The sequence below is a fragment of the Passer montanus genome, unplaced genomic scaffold, assembly GCF_014805655.1.
Source record: "Passer montanus isolate IOZ18808 unplaced genomic scaffold, ASM1480565v1 scaffold84, whole genome shotgun sequence".
Classification (NCBI taxonomy): Eukaryota; Metazoa; Chordata; class Aves; order Passeriformes; family Passeridae; genus Passer; species Passer montanus.
In genome coordinates, this window is record NW_024373701.1 from 2,167,819 (window position 1) to 2,190,510 (window position 22,692).

At 44.2% G+C, this 22,692-nt stretch overlaps 1 long non-coding RNA gene across 1 annotated transcript in view; it reads right to left on the bottom strand.

Moving 5' to 3' along the window:
• Nucleotides 1-437: 437 nt before the first annotated feature.
• The window catches only part of LOC120513587, a 28,532-nt gene continuing 6,277 nt past the window's right edge, over nt 438-22,692 (bottom strand). Inside the window, exon 3 of the long non-coding RNA XR_005630299.1 lies at nt 438-820. This is a non-coding gene — a long non-coding RNA (uncharacterized LOC120513587). The remainder of the gene's footprint in view (nt 821-22,692) is intronic.

Below are 22,692 nucleotides of genomic sequence, written 5' to 3' on the forward strand. Positions count from 1 at the left end.
GCAATATTGCAAGCAAATAGTCATTTGCCTAAGCCAGACAGGTTTCTGTGCAGCTGATTAGTGCTTGGAGCCACAGCATCATGACTTCCATGGTCAATGGCTATTGAAGAAATGCATGCAAGAGCATTTTGTCTGTAAAAAGAAAATAAAGGATGGGGTTGGGCGGCTGGGGATGGAGACAGATTAAGCCAAAGTAAAAAAGGAGAGAGTGGGACACGTAAGAGAGAAGTAACATGCTTTATTTACACATTTGTTCAGTACTGACAGGGAGGGGGGGTCAGACAAAGGTCTGCCAAACTGCCAGGATGAAATCCTGCCTAAGTATCATTCTCTAACCTGTAGAGTCCAGATGTCCGTCACTAGTGCCCACCCACACTTCTGCTGCTTAATGCCTTGCATGGCAAACAGCACCTCCTTCCCATGTGGGCTCCTGCTGCCAAACTGCCAGGATGAAATCCTGCCCAAGTATCATTCTCTAACCTGTACAGAGTCCAGATGTCCGTCACTAGTGCCCACCCACACTTCTGCTGCTTAATGCCTTGCATGGCACACAGCACCTCCTTCCCATGTGGGCTCCTGCTGTTCCCTCTTCCACATGAGAGAGCACACGAGCAATCATTGAGGGACCAGTTCTAGTCTGCATGAACACACCAGTGCATACAGCCACAGAAGCATTAGAGCATCATCAGAAAAGCCTTTGTGTTCTCAGGGTGGCCACAATTCCTGTGTACACATCAGGGGTGGAAGCAGACATCATTTGTTGGCAGACTGAAGAGAGATCAGTGCAAGGCCATGGAGATGGTGGGTGGGTCTGGTGCAACTGATGGAGAGAGGAGGGATGGAAGGAATCAGGCTTTGTTGGCATGGAGAAGGGATGTCTCAGGGAAGCCCCAGTTGCAGGTGTCCACTGACTTACAGACAGTTACCAACCTTCTCTCAGGAGTTCACAGGGATGTCTTGTTTTAAAAAGTCTTGTTTTGACCCTTGTCATAAAGGACAAAGAGAGACACACTACAGCATGGGAAATTCTGTTTGCACATTAGGAGTGAAACAACAGTGCTGCAGCCCTGGGACAGGGCCAAAAGAGGTGGTGGGATGTCCACTGCTGGACATGTTCAAAATTTAGCTGGTCAAGGTGCTGACCAAGCTGACTTTGTTTTGAAGGCAGTTGACCTTGGAAAGGGAAATGAGAATAAAGACCTTCAGATGTGCCTCCCCACCTGAATGTTTCCATGATTCTATGTGCACAGCCTGCAGCTCCCAGCCATGTGTTAATCATGCCTTAAAAAATAATTTCTGAGTAATCCTGAGGATTATTTACTTGACCCTGGGGCTCACTTATGTGAGCACCAAGTGTAGGACTTGCTCTTAATTGAAGAGCTAAATATACATCAGCAGCCCAATGGGATTACTCAGTCTGCAGCAGTGTCTGTCAAATTGGCATGTGTGCTTTCCATTCATTCCTTTCAGATGCTGCTCTGATACAGCATTTTCTGCAACATTGTGTAGCTACATAGAAGAATTTTCCATGTGTTCCTAGTAGAAAGGAAGGTCAGGTTTACTTTTACTGTGTTTCAGGTTTGTTTCATGTCAGGTTAGAGAAGTGCTACAAATCAAGTTTTATATCATTGACTCCCTGTTGATCTCTATTATCAAAATGTTTGTATGCACAGACGGGAATCCCTAGTTCACCTTCATTGGTGCTTAGTGATTCCTTGGGACTGGGTCTTCTCAGCACACCTGCAACCAGTTTATCTGCCTTCGCTTTTATGGACCAGAAAAGCCACTTTAATTTTAAGCAAGCTAGTTTTCTCATTCTTATGCATTCACAGATTTTCCCTTACCCACTTTCACACAGGTGTTCACAGGCACGCAGAGCTCTAGGCCCAGGCAATCTGTTCAGGATCACTTGGGTTGGCACAGTGGATGAGGGACACAAGGTATAAAGTTTTTCATTGAGTCTCCTGCAGCCCCTATTGGAGATACCTCTTGGTAAGTTGGTTTTTGGGCAGGTCTTGCACACCCTCTAGGATACAGATGTTGCTACAGGGGACAGACAGTCTTGCCTCAGCACTCTGTTTTCTTTCAGCATCATTCCTCTTTGGTTTGGGTTTCATGAAGTACCAGAAAGAGGCAAGACAAAAGTGTGTTCTGGGCCCTGGTTGCCACCCTCCTGGTGTCAGGGCATACGGTCTCTTGTTTGTAAGTCACCACCTCATCTCAGCACAGGCCTCCTGGGCATGGCACAAGAAACTGCATTCAGTCAAAACAAATTCTCCATTTCACCTTTAGGCCCGCTATATTTAATTGCATTCCTGCGAAATGCAATTAAAGGAGCTCAGAAAAATTCAGATTGGATGGCGTCTTTGGAGGTCCTTGTTCTAACAGTGTGCTCCAAGCATGGCTGACCACAAAGCTAGATCAGGTTATCTCCGATGATGGAGATCCCACCATCTCCCTGGACCACGTCCAAGAACTGGACGATGATGTGTGATGATTTCATCTCTGTTTTATCAAAATTTCTCTTGGATTCAATCTAATTCGGGATGCTGCCTGATCAGAGCCATCAAGCAGTGAAGAGGCACTCCTGTCCCCTGGCTTCCAAGGACACCCAGGCCCTGCTCAGCCACCAAGTCCACAGCTGACATGCCTTGCTCTCCAGCAGGATTGCAGCCCTTCTGGCCAGACCAAGGGCCTCATTCACTGCTGAGCTTCTCACAGCCATGGGCAGGACGTCTCCTGTGCTCAGGCTGTGCTCCAGGAGGTTCATGGCACCCCATTTCTGCAGCCTGTTGAGGCCCCTCTGAAGGCTGTGTTCCCCTCCAGCTGCTCCTCAGTGTGAAACTATCCCAAGTGCCCTACATCCCCTCTTTTGTGTTGTTGCTAAAGATGTTAAAAATATTGGCCTGGTATTAAACCCTGAGAAATGGTACATGTAGCTGTCTGCCAGCTACTCTTACTGATGGACCCCTGTCCTTGAGCCTGACAGCTCATCCAGCTTTTCACCCATTGAACAGTTCACCTATGAAATCCATAATTCCATCGGTTTAACTTCAAAAGTAATGACCAAAAACTCCAAAATAACTTATGCCAGAAGATTTCCCTTCCTGAAACATCATGTGCAGACAGAAACTTTGTTTTTGTAATTTTGATCCTTTGGCGCTGGCCCAGCCTAGGGATCAGCACGTTGGTTTTGTGTGTACCATCTGAACACCCTATTATTGTGATAAACTACACCCATCATCATTTAATACTGGCACCAGCAAAAGGGGTTTTTCATATGTGAAAACTAGCAGGGAAATCCATCTTTTGTAAACTCCTAGAGTTAGAAAGTTCATGCATTATTGATCAGACAATAAAATAGTTATCATGAAGGAAAGAGACTGACAGAGCCCTGTAAACATAGTTTTACTAATTAGGAAAAAAAGCAGCATTGATGCTTTTATTATCTTGGGACAGAATGTGAGCTACTGGAAGGAGTTATAGGCAACAAAGAAACATGGCTTTATCTGCAGGTTGGGTGTGCTTTAATCTGACATCCTGACAATGCTGTACGGTGAGTAATACCTACAGCATGTCTGCCAAAGCTCTAGTGCCAAAGCACAGAGTCTACCTGTCACTCAGAAAAGGCCCAAATGAATAGCAGGACGCTAATCCCTCGGGCACCACACCGCCTGATGCATCTGTTTGCTACAGTAGGGAGGAGACGGTGCTTCCTTTCAGATTACCACAGGTGTGGAGCTCCCACACACAGAGAAAAACACACCACTGCTAAAGCTTTCTGGTAATGGAAAGTAACATGATTAAGCTCCCAGAACACTTGCAACTCACTGTTTCAGAACTAAAACTTACCTTTCTCAGGATGACCCCCTACCTCCGTGCATTTCAACGTTTGTTTTGCTATGATGAAGTATTACATGAGAAGCTTAGACATTGTTTCTCTGCATGCTTCCCTATACCTATTTTTATAGAAAAAAAAAGTATTTAACTGACAAATCCTACAAACACTGTGAATAGCTCATATAACTAGTGAACACTGTTATTAGATCTGAACCAATAAACCCCTTTTCCAAACTAGATATATGAAAAATTTTATTTTTACTTTCCAGGAAATATATCTGGAATTGTTTTTACGCCACAATAAAAGTTAAGAGAAGATACAGACCTCTGTATTTGGTCTTTTTTGTAAGTCATTATTGCGTTCATACTGGTGCTCATTTAGCAGGAAGCAGTACTTACTCTCTCAACCAGTATTTCAAAGAATCCTTTACAGAAGTTCCTGAAAACACCCAGGATCACCTTCCTCCTAAAAGGGTCGTCCAGCTAGGCTTTTTCTATCTGCTTTTCACTTCAATCACCTTTATTTCCTTAACTAGCTGTGAGCACTGTGTGATCTACCTGAATAGCCTGGAATCTCTGCTAGTAAATAAAGGCTGTGGACTTCACCTATTTTAAAAAGACAAACACATCTAATTGTATCTAGAATTACTCAATTGCAAACCAATCAACGAAAACAAGCACTTGTCTGTGATAACTTTCTTAGTTATGTCACCTTACACACAGTATTGTCCTATCAGTTTTGCAGCTGAGAAAGGAAGCAGATTTTTGTAAAAGTGTTCACAGATTAATCAAATGAAACAATTGTCTCAGTCACTGCATGGGCACAATAGATTTCAAACCCATCAGATAGCAAAAGGGAAGTTTTTTCTGCAATTGCTCTCAGAAGGAAAGAAAAAAAAAGTAATTTTAGTGCTGAATCAACTTTTGATCTCTGCTTCTTCCACTGCTTGGAATGGCAGAACCTGGATTTGTTTGGCTCATTTACTTACTGTTTTGTGTAGGAGAGGTGGAAAGAGATGCCTTTCCAGAGTGTTCAGGCCCATATTTTAAATGGAGTCCTTTTTGCTACCAAATCAATCAAGTATACATGCTATCACAGTGCAAAACACTTCAGTGAAAAGGATGTGGCAGGAACAATGCACCATCAGGATGAGCCTCCCTGACTTGCTTTCCTCCCTAGTGAACTCACATCTCAGGACTACAATTTTTTATTCTGCGTTTGGGGTCACAGATTTGAGTCCTGTTGGTTCAGCTGCAGGAGGTGTGAGAGGTGCAAAGCTGAGGGTCACCGGCAGACACAGACCTTGAGTGGCTTACCCCTACTAAACCAAAAGACTTTTCTGTTGAATACCTGTTTAGTAGACCAGTGACAACAGGGCATTTACTGATCAGAAGCCACCTTTGGAACTCCACCTTGAAACCAGAAGCATGCCATGCGCATGCAGAAAATACCCAGCTTAGCACGGAGCTGCCATATCCCGCCCCAGCTTCAGCTTTCAGGGTGATTTAAGGTGGAGTTCTTGTGGAGTGGCTGTGATGCTGCTTCTCCAGGGGATAACTGCCCTGCTGATGAAAAGCAGTGTCACCACCTCAAAGCTGTGGCGGCAGTCTGTTGGGCAGTGGGAAGGAAAAGAGAATCCCTGCTACTCAATGCTACTCAGCCCTTCAGGAATAAAAAACACGGCTCCTTTGCCTGGAGAGCGCTGCAGCTGCAAATGCAGCTCTCAGCTGCAAAGCAGAGAGGCTTTATCCCTGCCTTCCAGGAACCAACCAACATCCCGTGTATCATGTCTGGATTAAAGTTTACTTGTTTCTCTGTTCTGGCCCCCAAGATTATCCCTGTGCCTGTGTTTGGCAACTGCAGCAGAGCTTGGCGCTGCTGGCAGTACCTGGAGACAGTGCTGAGCCATGCAAAGGCAGAAGAGGGAGGGTAAAGGGGGAGAGGCAGCGGCTGCCTCGGTCTGCTTCACCATGGCTCCCTGCAAGCTCCCTCCAACAGGGACACCATCGATCTCCTGGCCGAGGAGGGATGTAACAACTAGTTCAGTTATTGGCCAGATCGGTGTCTGCACGTGGACTGAGATAACTTTTGGGGTTACATTAAATTTATCACATGCAACAGGTTTAATTCTTGCACTGGAAATGTGTCTTCTGCTTATCTCTGGAAGCATTCCTCCTCCCCTCGCCCCACCCTCCCTTTCATTTTGAAGACCCAAGTTTCAAGTTCACATCTATCAGTACAAAAAATAGCAGGACATGCCCTATCATGTCCTGGACACTCTAAGCCAAAAAATTAGGGAGCTGCACCCTTTCCCCCTCATTCTTTTATGTGCACTTAAAATGTTCACACAAAGCTTTATCACGCCCAGCCATTTCCGAAGCAATGAGCAGTCACATTTACTATTAGAATTTTGAAGGACTGTAATTCCAGGGTAATTTTACCACTCCCTCTGACAGTCTTTTGTTTTTCTGATACTATATGTGTCTCATAAACAAAACAGTCCAGAACATATCAATCACATTATCAGCGCGGAGAGGATTACTTAGAAAGGCACTTAGAATTTGCTCTGCACTCCAGGCAAGTCCAGCATAGCAGGTAGACAGCCCATTTTACTGTGTAACAGATTAACACTGATGGGAAAAGTGTTAGTACCTTTCTGGTGTTCATATAACCCAATCCTCCTATAAAGCTAAAAATGCATAAAACAACAGATACTTTAGTTGGATATGTATTGAAAAAACCTCACAACATTACCTTAGAGTCCCTAAACCCACCCATTCTTTCTGTAGACTTCAAAGTTCAAGCTAAAATGGTATTTTCCCTTGAGCATCTTCAGGACAATATGTTAGTCTGGTTTGTGAGCCCAGAAGTTTTACTTTTCCATGGTTTTTTTTCTGCCAGAGTAGTATTTTATTTCAGGGTATTGTGGACCATTACTTACAATGGCTTGCTTCATAGCTTTGAGGCTCAGCACTTCTGGAAAGTCTGTTTTGGGTACATACACACTGAGGATCTCAAGCACCAGGGAATTCAATCCTTTCTCAATTTTGTAACCACAATGCAAAACAGCCAGTTGAATTTAACTCCAGGAGCAAAGGAGTTGCAACCAAACACACGGAATTTGGGTTTTGCCTGCCTAGTTATCTCCTTAGGCATGTAAATGTGAGCACTTTCACAACAATGAAATTAGGCTGAGACACAAAAATTCATAAAGACCGTGTGATTATGGAATAGTTAAAGTCAGGAGAAAAGCATTACATTCCTTTCTATATACAGGCAAATTTTAATTCAAAACCCACAGAGAGTATTTTCTTAGAACATGCTTACAATATTGCTAGACAAAAGTCATACCCCAGAGACAGAGGCATGTTCCCGATTGGGAAGGCATCTTCAGGTCCTGAAGAGCCCACAAGGTCCACCTAATTATCATCAGACAACTATGGCAAAAAGGCATGACAAAAGATATTTCTTGACTGTGTGGCCGACATAATCTTCAGAGAAAAGCCTTACAGATTTTTGATGTTGATCTGGAAAGTCCATCCAAACAGCAGCAAGGTTTTCCTTGATGTACAGAATTCAATATGCAAAAGTCAGAGCAAGAAGTACCAAAGGACAATTCATTACTCCCTTTCACCTTTCACAGTAAGAGATCAGGGTTGCAGGTCAGCCCCTTTCTGCTGAACACTTGTGAGTCTTTTGCACTGGGTCATCATCAGTGCATTTCCACTCCCTCGCCAGTGGGATTTCTGTGTGTCAGGAAGAACAGGGATGACCTTGATGCTTACACCTGGAGCCTGACTGCAGTCAGGATCACTTGCAAATCATGCCTTCCTGCATGTCCCCCTGCATGCTGCTGGTACACATTTCCTGAGCAGAGTAGCTCTCAGTGGGGCTTTGTCCAATTAAGCATCCATCACCCAAGATGTGCTCCAGTGTTGTGGAAGCCAGCACGTGCAGGGTGTGCTGCCATGAGCTCTGATGGATTTCTTTGAGTCTTATAGTACTCTATACTCTTCTAAAAGCCATGGCTCCATGGACATAGGAGTACATAAGGATTCCAGCTTCTAACTTGTACTAGGGAAAACATGACATTTGAGCCCAAAGATCTGGACGAAAATGAATTTAAACTTCAGCTTCTGTTTTGAACACCTAGTGGCATTCCATGATAGAGTGACTCCATTGACTCTATGAGTGGACAAGGGAAGGGCTAGAGATAACATTTATCAGGACTTCTATAAAACCTTTGACATGGTTCCCCGCAACTTCCTTCTCTTTAAATTGGGGAGAGATGGATTTAAAGGGTGGACTGCTAGACACTTAAGAAAGTGGTTAGACTGTCATACCCAGAGAGCATTAGCCAAGGCCTCAGAGTCTGAATGGACATCAGAGACAGGTAGTGTCCCTCAAGGGGCTGTACTGGGACTAGCGTTATTTAATACCTTCATTAATGACACAGACAAATGGGTCAAGTACCTCCTCATCAAGTTTGCAGATGACACTAAGATTAGTGGTGCAACTGACATTCCTGAATGACAGGATGTGATCCAGAGGGATCTGCTCAAGCTCAAGAAGGGGCCCATAGGAATCTCATGAGGATCAACAAGTTCAAGGTGCTGCACCTGGGTCAGGGCAACCCCCAGTGCCAGCACAGGCTGGGGATGAACAGATGGAGAGCAGCCCTGAGAGAAGAACTTGGGGTGCTGTGGGTGACAGGCTGGACATGACCCAGCCATGGGCACTCCCAGCCCAGAAAGCCAAACGTGTCCTGGGCTGCATCCAAAGCAGCGTGGGCAGCAGGGGAGGGAGGGGATTCTGCCCCTCTGCTCTGCTCTGCTGAGAGCCCACCTGGAACCTGCACCCAGCACAGGGAGGACATGGACCTGTTGGAGTGAGTCCAGAGCAGGCCACCAAGATGATCAGCTGTAGCACCTCTCCTAAGAGGAATGACTGAGAGAATAGTTTATTCATCTAGAAAAGAACAGTCTTTGCAGTGACCTAATTGCAGCCTTCCAGTACCTAAAGAACCTACATGAGAGCTGGAGAGGGACTTTTCATACAAGGACATCTAGTGACAGGACAAGGGATAATGGCTTCAAACTGAGAGAAATAATTAGATTAGTTTTTAGTAAGAAATCTTTTGCTATGATGGTGGTGAGGCAACAGGTTACCCAGAGAAGTTATGGGTGCCTCATCCCTAGAAGTGTTCAAGACCAGGTTGCATGTAGCTCTGAGCAACTTGATTTAGTGGAAGGTGTTCTTGACCATGACAGGGGGATTAGAACTAGATGATCTTTAAAGTCCCTTCCAACCTAAACCATTCTATGATTCTGTGATTATTTATTAAAAATTCACTGTTACAAGATAATACCTTGCCTTTCAATTTGCTACTGCTTCACAGAAGGAAATATGGGGCATAATGTCACAATCAGATATGGCTGTGCATGTATTACATTACAAAGTGAAGACACTCATATAATTTAACTACAAGCAATTACATGTAAGTGCTCACTCTTCTGGGAAGCTGCATTTTTGTGGAGTTCACCCTAGTTGCCTTTGCTTTATTTGTGAAGCCTGCTTATACAGGAATGAACTACCCCAAACACACAAACACAGCTTGACATGACCATCTTCAGGGCACCTGATGTGTTTCTGGCATTCAGAGATATAAGGCACTGCCAAAGAACAAGGAAGCAAAAGAACCAACTTGTTGCATATCCTCAATAGATAAGGTCCTGGGATTTCAGCCATTCCTGAAAATCCATTTAATGAGAATGGATGAGTGATCTGCTATTCTGACTACTCAAAAGCTTGAAATTAACCAAGAAGTCATTGATTTCCGCTGCTCTTAAACTCTGTCTCCTTTGTGCAATCCTGAAAAAAACTTGGATGCAAGAAAATATGCATCAACTTTAATACTAAAGGACTCAGCAAGATCACTTCCAATCAGCACTGGGGAAATGCAATCTTGCTTTGCAGTGTACAGAATTTGGTCAGCTAGCAGCTTACAGGAGCATTTTCTGGTTTTAGGGTGATGAGTGAAATCTCTTTGTTATTTCTGTTAGAAAATAAATTCTTTTCTGCATTAAAAAAAAATCTTATGGTAGATGGAGAGAAGCAAGAGACTTGATCCTTTTTGGGTTTATTTTTTATTTCACTCATGGTAAGAAGATCTCACTTCTCAGAGACAGATGAATCTTCTGGAACCTTGTCTCTTCCTTGCCTGATACTGCTGTATAAACAGGCAACAGGTGAACTGAAAGCTGTATATATATATATATTTTTTTTTTAAAAAATATTTATTTATTTATTTCAGGTGAACTGAAGGCAAGTCTCCCATCTGAAGGCTGTCAGCTGTCGTAACCTTCTCCAACAACCTGGCTGTCACAATGGAATGAAGCAGAAAGATCATCTTTCCTGCACATAAATTGAAGAGGCACCTAAGAGGCACCTATGCTGGTGTAAAACCTGTGCTGTAAACAAAATCCTGGACTCTGGTACAGCATCTGTTGTTTTAACACAGGGCTGACTACACCGCTGCTCCTGCTGCTCCTCATGCAGCCTCAAGCTGTATTCCTCTGAGGAAGACCAGCTGAAAGCTGGGAGCAGACTCCAGTGTGCTACTGTGCCTATTAAGAATCAGTCAAATTTAACTGCAAATAAAACCAGTGGGGAACAGAAAAATGTAGGTGCAGCTATTGGTTCCCCACAACCTTTCCTAAACAGGTCTAAAACTATCTGTAAGACGAGCCCTGCCCCATCTTTCTGAAACCAGTCACTAAATGTGCTTATCAAAAGTACTTGCATTCCATTCTGTAAATAAATGCCAGTTAGCAAATGCAAAAACATAGAGTGAAACAATGTAAATATCAAATAATACAAAGTCTTTAAGAAATGTTTCTAAACACAGGGAGAATGGTGGTGTCAGGCACATTGTACTTGCACAGAGGACTTCTAAAAAACAGTATTAGTTCATGCATGAGTGTAAGACGGAATATATGAATTGGGCAAGAAATATAGCCCTATGCAGCTAGAGGTTGGTAGAGACCTCTCAAAGTTCATACAGCAAACAACAAGAGCTCTGAGCCAGTGTCCTGTCACTGTATGGGAGCATACTCCAGTGTTCCTGTGTGCCCTAGCCAGCTTTCAGCAGCAGCAGGCACACACTGTGAACATGTGCCAGCACTTCCCACACCGCTCCCAGACCCAGCAGCAAAAGACAACGCCAGCACATGCCTTAAAGACTGCCCAGCAAAAAGCATACCCAGACCCTGCAGAGACGGGCTGGGCTCCTCTGCTCAGCACATCTGGAATTTCAAAGAAAAGCTTTGGGTTCCCCAAGAAATGATAAAATATTTATTGATAAACTAAGGAGCTCAAACACAGGATTACACAGATGTCCCAGGGATGGGAGTGCAGGACATTTTGGGAAGAAGTAGACGAAACTGATGTTCAGCCTGAGGAAAAGCCTACAGTGGGCTACAATTTTTAGTCAGCCATTGCTTACTTGAGCAAGGGGCACCTCTTCTCTGAGGTGCATGAGGAGATGGTGACACAACAGGCATGAGCTGCAACAGAGGAAATTCTAGCTGGATATAAGCAAAACATTCTTTGCATCATTGATGCAGACAAGGCCCAGATATGAGGTGATGGGACCTCTGTCCTGGGAGATACTCTAGAGTTGACAAGGCAGCCTGACCTCACTTTAATGAGTCATGCTTTGATCAGGGGGTGGGACAGGGCACCTCATTATGATCCTCTTCTAATCTAAATTTTTCCACTCTTTTTACGACCCTCAGGTGTGGATTTTACAGTTGTTTGATTTGGGAACAAAGCATTTCTGAGCTTCACAGCCTTTGGAGTAATGGAAAGAGGGCCTATTTTGCATGTCTGAACATGGCAGGGGTCTGAGCATCCTCTAACCCAGACACTACCACTGTCTGCTGTGAGGCTTTTAGAGACAGAACTTAATGAAATTTTGGACATGAAATACAAGTTTAAAAGACCCCAGCCCACTTTTTCCACTGATAGCACTAAAAAAAACTAAGTTGTTTGCTCTCTGCTTTTCTTTGGCTGGCTCCAGTCCCTACTTTCTGTGGTGGCCCTTTGTATCTTGGTCCGCCAACACACCCAGAAGAGCCTGTCCTGATCCTCTCTGGCAGCAGGCTCGGCGAGACAGGGATGCAGACCCTGGTGCTGCCTTCTACACCAGTGTCCCCTGCCCCAGATGTTCAGGAGTAGGGCAGGATGGAGGTGCACCACAGTGGGGCGGGACAGTGCAATTCTCCCCTGGCCCCTCTACGCTCCCCTCCCTGTGAGTGGGCAGCTAAAGAGGCTCCCCAAGAAATGGGAGATATTGATAAACTGAGGAGCTTTGGAGCCACTGGGCTGCCCAGGGAGTAACAGTGTCCTGGAGAGGAAAGTTGCAGAGACCTTATCTCTGCTTTATCTCTTGGTCCACACCTCCACACAGGCCTTACCCTTTCCATTCCCTCAACCCCATCCACACATTTCAGTGTCCTATTGTAGCTGAGGCACCTGCCTGTGCTCTTTTCAAGAAGAAGCCACTCATATTTTGGTTTGTTACATATGTTAACCCACTTAACAGCGCTGCTGAAAGGGGACTAAAAATGAAAGGTTGGAAGGGAAATATCTCTTCTACTCGTTTGTAACTAAATTTTTTCAACTAAAACATCAGGCACGTGCTAGTCTCATTATTCCTTGTTTAACACTAAGCAAGAGTTGGAATGAGCTGGTAGGACACAGTGCAGAAAGCTTGTGGGCAGAGCCACTGGCCAGAAAGATTAGGTTTCATAGGTGTGTTTCTTTGATGTGAAATATTATTATTGTACTGTAAATGGGTTGACAAGGCAAACATGCACAATTGCTTCATAGGCAGTCAGTATGGATGCTAAAAGCAGAGTCCCTTTGCCCATCCCTTGCACAGACAGCTACTGCCTTCCCACAATACTCCCAGTACAGAGCCTGTCTAACATGTTATTTCATATGAAGAGTCCAGCCAAATGAACCATGAAATAATGAGACAGGCAAAAATGAAGCAAGTACAAACCATGCCCACAGCAGCAATCAAACAGGTTGGGAACTGTCTGCTCCTCCTTCATGGATGCTGTGATGAAGACCTGGCTGCACCAGTGTGGCAGAAGGACTCTCATGAATGTTTTTCTCACCAGGAGTAAAGAGCAGAATATTAAAGAAATAAACACCCTCCTTTGCCCTTTTTCTTCCTTGCTGACCCAAATTCCCTTTCTCTTTAGTTTCCAGCTCCATTCTCTTTGCTGGACACAGCTAAAGAGGATCTGTGCCTTCCCAAGCAGCCCACCATGGACCAGTCCTGCACAGTGCCATTCCTTAAATCTAAAGGGTGTTGGGGCTGCCAATAGACTGGCCTGTTTTCACTATCAATAACTTTAGGTTTCCTGCATGTTCCCAAGAGATGGGCTGCACAGAGAAGAGCTGAAGCCAGCTGGGATCTGGATCGTTTGCATGGCAAGTCTTACATCTACAGAAGGCACCACAGCTGTCCTTACCTGGGCAAGGGCATGAAGCCGCCAGACTTCTTTCCCTTTGGTGGCTAAAGCCCCTGTGATGCAAAGCAGATTGGGAGGTAGCAGGGATAGACTCTCAGCCAGCTCCAGGGTATAGCCCTGGAAGGTGCACCCCAGCAGGCCATGATGTTCCAGTGTTACCCACACACTGGTGCAGGTCTGTTCCCCACAGCCTGGCAGGAACGTGTCCTAGCTGCTGTGCAATGCTGGCTTTGGGTTACCCCTCCTAACAACTTCTCACCTAAATATGTACAGACACTCAGACCACATGTTTTGACAGTTGTTACTTAGGGGCAGGGTTCAGTCACTGGAAGGAAGGGCAGCACGCAAGGGCTAGGAATTCAGGTAGTCTGGTGGGACACCTGTGTGATTGGGACCTTATCTGTGATTGAAATGGGTCTGACTTTGAAGGGATATAGGTGAGGATTGTTCCGGGAGTTTCCCAAAGGTGCTCCCAGGCCTGGGTATTGTTTGGGAGTGTCTGAGCCAAAGCAGTGACAAGCACAGGGAGGGACACCACACAGAAGCAATGGTGGTGGTATAGTCAGGCCAGAAACCAGGTCCTGCCACACTGTAAAACACTCATACTCTGCAAAGTCGGGCTGATTGTCCCTTCCTCCATCTCAGCAATCTCCACAGACTGAAAATAGGTGGCTACTACCACACATGCTCAGAGAGATACTCACACAGTTGCAGAGGTCGCATGAATAGTGTTTCTCCCTACACCAGTCAGCTTTCCTCCAGCCCTGAGAGTCTGGGTGCCACCTACCCCAGTGTTTCATCTCATGGCATGTGTTTTGATTGCTGCCGGGAGAAGCAGCTTTGTCCTGCCATTACTTTGAGAGAAGGTTAATCTCCAATGGCTCCTTGATCAAGAAAACAACTTGATTCCCCCAGCACACATGCATATGCTGCAAGGAATAACAAAGGAGCACAAAACCTCTGTCCATCCTTTGTGTTTGTTAAAACACTTCCTTTGATATGCAGCCACTGGAAGAAGCTGCATATGTAGAGGATCCCCTGCAGAACTGGGGGAAAGTTAAAGGAAAGCACAGAGCTTTTATTTAGGTGAAGTTTTGTGCCATGAAGCAAAACTGGGGGATGGGAAAGGACGGGTACTGGGGATTTAAGGCCAAAGCTGCATACCTGCAAGTCTTCCCTTATCAAAGGTGATGCATATCTCGCTTCACTGCAGACATGCCCTATTGTTGCATGTGTACCTAAAGTGTCACCATAATGGCTGTACCTTGAATTGTGGGGGTAGCTCCTGGGTAAAGACACAAGAGAAAATGGTTTGAGAAAATGGTTTACATAAAAATTTGCCCTTTGCTGCTTTCTGGGCTATTCTTAAAGCAGAGTTTTCCCTTGCCAGCAGTATTTTATGACTTTGAAGGAGAAATTATTCTAACAGCAAGAGAGGATAATTCTGTAAAAGGAACAGGACATCTTACTAGCATAACATTCCTAGTAGAAAAAAACAGACTACTGCTTCATCTGTTCTCCTCCTGCCCCCCTGAGTGCCCATGGCTTACTTTAGGACAGACATGTTGGCACAAAGAGCAGCTCTTGCCTCGAGTACCACAAGCCTCACACAATAAACTTCTTAATTCTGGGCTGTGCCAGCAAAAATGGGGCCTGACTCCTAGACCAAGTCCAAAACCGTGTATTTACAAATATTTTAAAAATGCTGAAAGTAGATAGAAAGTCCTGCCAGCCTTCACCCATCTAAAAGCTGAGTGCTTTTCAGCCCGAGCTGAATTTTAACACTCTTTTTGCCAAACACTGTGTCCCCTCTCAGTGATTTTCTTTGCAGAAGGCAACTTAGAAAATAAAATAGCTCCATTTCTTTCAGGGATGTCTGAGAAGCCATTTTCCAACAGTAAAAATGACAGATTCAGCTGCTTTAATAACTGTGGTATTACCTTGACCTGAATTGCTTTCAGAGCTTGAGGATTCTGCTGTCACCTTCATGCATGAAACTGCTTGCAGGGGGAATGACTCCAGTGTTTGTTACCTGCTGTGGGGCCTCCAGGGTCCATTGCAAGCTGCGCAAGAACTCTCTTCTCCTGCCAGATGTTTCTGTAGCAGCCTTCACTTCATGGGTCACATCACCTCTAAAGAGGCTTGTCTACTCTCCAGTCTTCCTAGTCCCTCTGTAGAGTAGCTCTCATAGGTGCCCCTCCCTCAGAGGCTACCACTGAAATGCCCTGAATCTTCTCCCCTTCCAGTGAGTTTTCAGAAGCTACCTTCAGCAGTACCTCTTCACCATTGTAGGAAAGAAAAGAGGGAATATAAATAAAAGGTGAAGTTTTTCATCAAAAGTGCTCTCATAATACAATTTCTCCTCCTTGGGACAGGGGGAGGGACTGTCTCTGTTTCCAAGTGCATCTCGGCAGGCAGAAAATCAGGCAACATGTAAATGGTCACAACACCCCTGGGAACTTCACTGAAGATGCCTAAAGGACCGTGGCCTGGACAAAGCAGAAGCTGACAGTGGTGCTGGTAAAGTCTTTTCCAGGTCATCATGTTTATCTACATCACTGAGAAGCCCTCAGACAACCAGGGAATACATTACATAAATGATCAGCAAACAGCCAGTTCTCTCGTCCTTGCTAAACATATCCAAATACACTTTTAAATCTCCTCTTTCACATGCCTCTCACAATGCCAATGGAGTAATATTTAACCTTTATCTCCCTGGCTCAGAAAGGAGATGGAAGAACTCAAAAAGGACAGAAATATATTGGGAGGATAATGAGAAGTAAGAAATAGCCAATTATATCAAGACTATATGCTGGTCTAGAAAAGAGATGACTAGCATGAAAGCAGATCCCCTCAGCACTGAGAGGCAAGGAGAAGGTCAACAGGCAGTAAGTACTCGTGTGTCTCTCAGTGCAAGAATAAAGAGGCAACAAATGAAATCAGCAGACAGCAGGTTCACATTCAGCCAGAGGATTAATTTCTTCTTACCACACACAATCCAGCTGTGTGACCCATTATTGCTAGTTATTGTAGACCCAGTGGTCTTGCCTGGATCTAAAACCCACAAGATAAATTCACAGAAAGAAATGGACAAAGTAACAGGAAAAGACAAAATCCACCAAAGCAAATATTGCTGTGATAAGGAGGATCCAGAAAACAGTAAGGAAGAGCATGAGACCCTGTCCTGGAGCAGCCAGCCATGGTGAACCATTCACTGAGAATTACACTCAGCTGGACTGTGTATCTAGCTAGTCTGCTAGCTTCATTTGGTTACTCTTTATTCTTGTTGGCCCACTTTATCCCTGTGCATTATTAATTACTGCTGTCACTGAAAACTGGCAATGGTGACTTCCAATCAGCACATTGCCTTGTGCCTTCTACGGAAAATGTGCTCTGCCTTCACATTACCTGCTGACAGCTCCTGACTGGAGGCTAACTTACTCTTGATTGTGTTAAAGAGGTGTTGTCAGCTCAGTCCATTCTGCAAAACATATTCTGCTTAGCATGGAAAGGAGACATCTGAGGAGGGGCCTAGTTACAGCCTCCAATTGCCTGTAGGGCATTACAGAGAAGGTAAATCCAGACTCTCTTCAGAAGTGACCAGTCACAGCATAGAAGGCCCTGCAGAAGGGGCACAAGTTCCAAAAGGGTTTGGATGTGAGGAGAAAACTTTCCTTGAGAGCAGTACAGCCCTGGAACAACCCACAGAAAGGTGGTGGGAATCTCTGTCCTTGAAGTACCAAGCACTGAAGCAGATGAGGGCCTGAGCTCCCTGACCTCGTGTAAGCCCTGTAGTGAGCCTGGCTGGGCACTTAGGCTTGTATTGAACACCTCCAGAAGATGTCTCCTGACACAACTCTCTGTCAGATTTTGGGAACCATAATCCATCCAGCATGACTAGCCTTGCAAGAGAGAATTGATCATCTGTGCTTAATCATAAACATAAGTGCTATTAACAGGGGAACAACATCCTCCATGTGTGACTGTGACAGCAGCTCACAGACTTCATCAGGGTGGTTCATCAGCTCCGTGACTCACGCAGCACCTCTGTGCTGCTGCCTGCCCTGTGGTACGGGAAAGGATCTGCACAAGGGAGGAGCTGTACCTGGCACACACCCTGAAGCACCTTCAGACACTTTTCTGACTGTCTCATTTTTGAATTGTGTGTAGCAGTGATTCCCACAAATGTCACAGGTGTTGCCTTGTCCATGGTAAGGGCAGGAAGCCACCAAAAATCATCCTTGGGATACTGCATGTAGCAGCCTTCATGTGGTGGCCTCTGGGGAATATTTTAAAGTTTTAAAGAAAACAGAAGCCATTCTCTTGTGTCTAATTAAACAAAAGCATCACTACCAATTCTCCCCAAGCTCAGTGACACATTATGCCAGGTACTGGTACACCAGACTGTGGTGTACAGCACCATTTCCACTGCCCTGAGGAACTGTGGCCCAGACAACAGGCAATTTGCCTGCTGTCCTACATGGAATCAGGTGGACAGCGGAAAGTGGCTCAGTTTACCCCTAAGGGAGAAAAACAGGCAACTCCTGCGATTCAGCCCTTTCTAAGACACAAATTCAAGTAATTTGTAGCAGTCTCCCATGGACTCTATGTAACAATCCCATGGTCAGTTTAAAAGACCAGCTTTGATGAGAAGCCTGGATTTTTGCATGGCTGCAAGAAGTGAGCAAATCAATCACTTTAGAGAGACACTTGGAGCTAACAGAAGAGGTATGGTATGCACATGACACTCAGATGTGCAGTTTGGCTGAATCCCTTAACAAAATCTCCTCTACCTTCTCAGTAATAACAGCAATATTACTTTTCCATCTCTCTTTCTCCCCCTTCTGTCTGTAATTTGCTCTTCTTGGTGGAAGGGAAAGGAAGTGTAAATTATTGCAACACTGACAAGTCCTGAGCAGCATCTTCTGTCACTACCAGTAAACCTTAGGAAGTAGAACAGACCTCTGACAGGGCTTTGAGGAATGTGGAGATGCCATCCGCGTGCTTCTTTACCAACTGAAAACTGTAAGCATGAAAGCAATTCAAAGCATGCACGTCTTTTTCTGTCTTTCTTATTTCCCCAGTTTCTGGCACATCTCAGGTATTTACTAAACAAATTCACAATTCTTTAGCAATGAATGTGCTGAGATGGGCCAGATGTAACTACTCAAGCAGGCACACTAAGGTAAATTTGCTGTGTCCTTTTGCAATAAAGAAGCTCAAATCACTTGCTCTTCCTGTGCAGCTGGAGGGCCCAGAAGTAATTCAAACTGATCTAGCAATGTGTAGACTGCAGCCTCACAATGGTGGTCAAATGTTGTTATCTTGTGAAAGATTCTTTACATGGTTGTGGCTGGAGACAAAATGCCTCAAGCAGAAATCTGACACAGGATTTTTTCATCCTCAATCAGACTCTCACTTGGGAGTAATAACATAATAATCACTAACACTTTTTTATATGGCTCCTGTATTTCTACCAGATGATGTCTCAACGCATTCTTGTTGGGCAGCAGTTACGCAGTGAGCACTACATACACACCCTGGGCTTACTGAACACATACAGGAAGATTTTAGAACATACAGGACTGTCTGAGCAAAAGCAGCTGACCCACAGCAATCATGAACCAAGGTTTTGCAGCTTCTAGGTCATTTTGGATTCACTGGTTGTACAAGAAAAAATAGGTCTGCACACATCATGGTTGCCTTTCAGGATGCATGCATATTCACCGTGCCTTCAGAGATTATTGCTGCATTACACTGCATTACTCTTCCAACAGTCTACCAGACACTCAAAGTCCTGGTTTTTGAAAAAACAGCCCAAATTCTGGTTTTTGGCCTGCACAAAAATTCTGCCTGAGAAAAGGAGACTTGATCAGGGATCCTGGTTCTACACTCTCCATATAATGAGGTCTCCAAAAAGGCTATACTTTAACTCACATTAAACTCATCCTAGGTGGTTGTCTGTCTCCTCATAAGCTGGACTACATACTGCTAATCAACTGAGCTGCTGTATTAAGAGAGATAAAATATGCATGACAATCCACCATGGGGCCACTTTCTATAGAAGATGATAGAAAGTTGTGGTGTCTCCCCCACTAGGGATACTCAAGAACTGTGTGGATGCAATCCTGTGCCATGTGTTTTGGGATGACCCCGCCTGAGCAGAAATGCTGAACGAGTCAAGGTTGCTCCCTTGCAACCTGACCCATTCTGTGATTTTAATGTAAGGATTCCAACTGCTCTAGGGACCTGTGAGCCAGCAGGATGACACCCGGTTGAGGCTCTGTTTAACTGATTGGTCCCTTGCTTCTGTCAGGTACCCAGAGATTTTTGCTGGAACTGTGTCCCTAACCTTTTATGTGGTCTTGTACCATCTTGCCAGCAGCTGTCTTCACTGGTGGTGTCAGACACTCCCAACACAGAGGTCACTGAAGTGATATCACTGGCAGCTGGAGAACATCAAATTATGTGCCCATGACTCCTGCTAGTCTTCTGTGCTGCCAAAGTTACAGAAGAATACACCTTACAAAGTTGTTGTTTTTTTTTTATAGAAAGATTACATTGTTTGCCCTGTGTACGCACACACAGAAAGGATGCATATTGCTCATCTGTTTGCCTACCTTTTTAAATGTTAGTAGGAAGGTCTGGAAAACATGCTTCAACAAACAAGAGCCAAAATAGACATGAAGTACTGATCTGGATGAATGAATAGACATTTTGGAGTAGCATCAGGGCAGCAGAGCCGTCTCTATTGTGGCAGAGTGACTCTGTGCTGACTATCCCTAGCCCAGCCACGGCCATAGGTACAGCATATGTCCCAGCCCAGGTCCCAGGTAGCCTGACGCTGCTGGAAGCCCCCAGCTAAGGATGGGAGAGAGCCTGCACTGCATTGCCATGCAGTTCTAAAGCGCAGAGAAGCCGTGGACTTCTGACTCCAGAGTGACATAGCTATGGTTTGGGTTAATTCAGCAGTGCAGCAGCTTTCACCTCAGTTGCTGTTCTCTCAGGACTGCTTCCTTTCAGTTTGATAGAAATAGAGGAAAGAACCAGCCAGAAGCTGGCTGTCTCATTCAAAACTGCACAGTGTGACTTACAGCGGGAGTAAGCCTCATCAGTTTCAACTTATACAGAGGCAAAAATCTCTTCTTTTAGTCTTGATCTTTTGTCAGCAGCACGAACAGACAGGAAACTCAACGTTGCTGCCATTATTTGAATCTATTGTTCTTTGAATGGCAGATTCAGAGGAACAGGTTAAAAAAAAAAAGGAAAGAAAGAAAGGAAGGGGAAAAAAAAAGAGAGAAAGGAAACAACCTAAAGGTCTGTCAATTGTGCAAAATGCATTCCTGCACGGCAAGGTGGGTGGTCTGCTTGGAAGTTGTTACAGTCTCAGCATAAACTGCCACAAAAGATTAGTGATGTGTGCGTAAATACAGCAGTCTGATGGCCGCATTTGGAACGCAGTGCTTACCTGTGTATTGAATGATGTTTAACACAAGTACTCCACTAACTGGCCGTCAAGTGGGAAGCGCCACTTCATCGGAAGTGGCACTCTAACATCGCATCCACTCTCTGTCCGGAATTTAAGTGGCATTTTAAAACTGAGATGAATACGCTCTAATTTCCCACACACAGAAACAGATGCATAAAGCTCACAAAAAATGATATATTCTGGGAGTGGAAAACGAGGTGCCTTTCAAGACGGAGCAGCAAGTTAATTGTGCACCTTTAATGACTAAATTGCCAACAAGATGTAAAGCCAAATCAAGCACTTTTTCAGTAGGTCGTTTAGTGCATGAATCTGGCTGAAGTACTTGCAGTTCCAAACACGAAAATTTATTTTCTTTTTTTTAAAACAACTGGACATCACGAAAATATCTTTTCATTTTGAAACTGACTTTTGTATCAAATTCAAAACGTTTTACTATATACTTTGTAGGTGTGAGATTTGTAACTAAAGTAAACAAAAATTCTTGCTATTCTTACAGCTGTGTTAATGCAAAAACACACACATGAAAGGGAAGCTTAGGATCCTTCTAGTTTAGCTTCAAGTTAGAGGAATGTGTATTTAGGTGGAGATTATATGACCAAGCATTATGGCTGGTTTCAAGTAATTCAGGTAGATTCCACTTATGACTAATTCACTTGATTTTTCTAAGTGTTAAAATTGGCTCTGAGATTTGAAGTCCAACAGCATTCACGGAACAGTAATTAAGAGCACCCTCTTGTGGTCATTATTACGGATGTTAATTAAACCTTTTATGGTAAGCTGCTAATGTATCTGCTCTCTCATGCCAATACGGTACCCAGAAAGTTTATTAAAATATGCACATGCATGTACTATACATGATTTGTTCTATATCTGCCCAAGAGTTGCAACTGCAAGGTTTTATCTTGTTTATTCACCAAAAGTTGTATGCTTTTTAATAAAAAACATTTTAACATTTCACACAGCTTAGAGCACAGTAATTCCTTTATTTGCGATTTTCAAAATTGGCAAGGAAACCCTCAGAAAAGATACAAAAAATGATAGAGCAGTAAGTTTGGTCTCCATTCTGGAGGACTTAGCAAAAACTATAACAGAGGATGGAATTAACGTACAGCTGCATGAAGACAATCTATTGAGAAGGAAGCAATGTGGCTACTGTGAAAGTGAGTAATGATTAATTGATCTTTACAGAACTACTGCAGTTCTCTGAAGCAACCATGCAGACTTCATTTAATCATAACTTTTCTCAAGATGCCTAAGTATGGAATTTACTCGAATAAAGAAATTAATGTCTGATAGTCATTAAACGTAAAACACAGGCAGAACGAAAGTACTAGGTGGGAATATTTGAGCATATTATGGCAGCTCCAGTCAAGTTAGCTTTGGTTAGACTATATGAGAGCTATGGCATAAGAAATTGTCAAAGGTAAGGGACAGATGGAAATAGTCTTTACGGACGCAGATTAGGAAGAGTATCTTGAATCCCAAGTAGCCAGCAAGCACGCTTCATCTGCATATAATTTCCAAGCACACCCCCTAGACATGGACTACACCTCAAGAATTTGCTGTACAATATCAGTATCATACTGGTCTTCATTTAATCATTATGTTGCATGATTCAGTTAGTAACTAAAGTTCTTGCTACCTGCTACCATGACAGCATGCTATTTACTGAGTGAGTCCTCTGGGATTTGCCACATAAACACATGAGTCAAGAGAACTCATGTACCATATCAGGAAATTCGCAACCAGGATTCTGCCTCAGTTAAGACAATTTCATGTTGTAATAGGAGATTACTGCAGTGTGCAGTTCTGAGCAA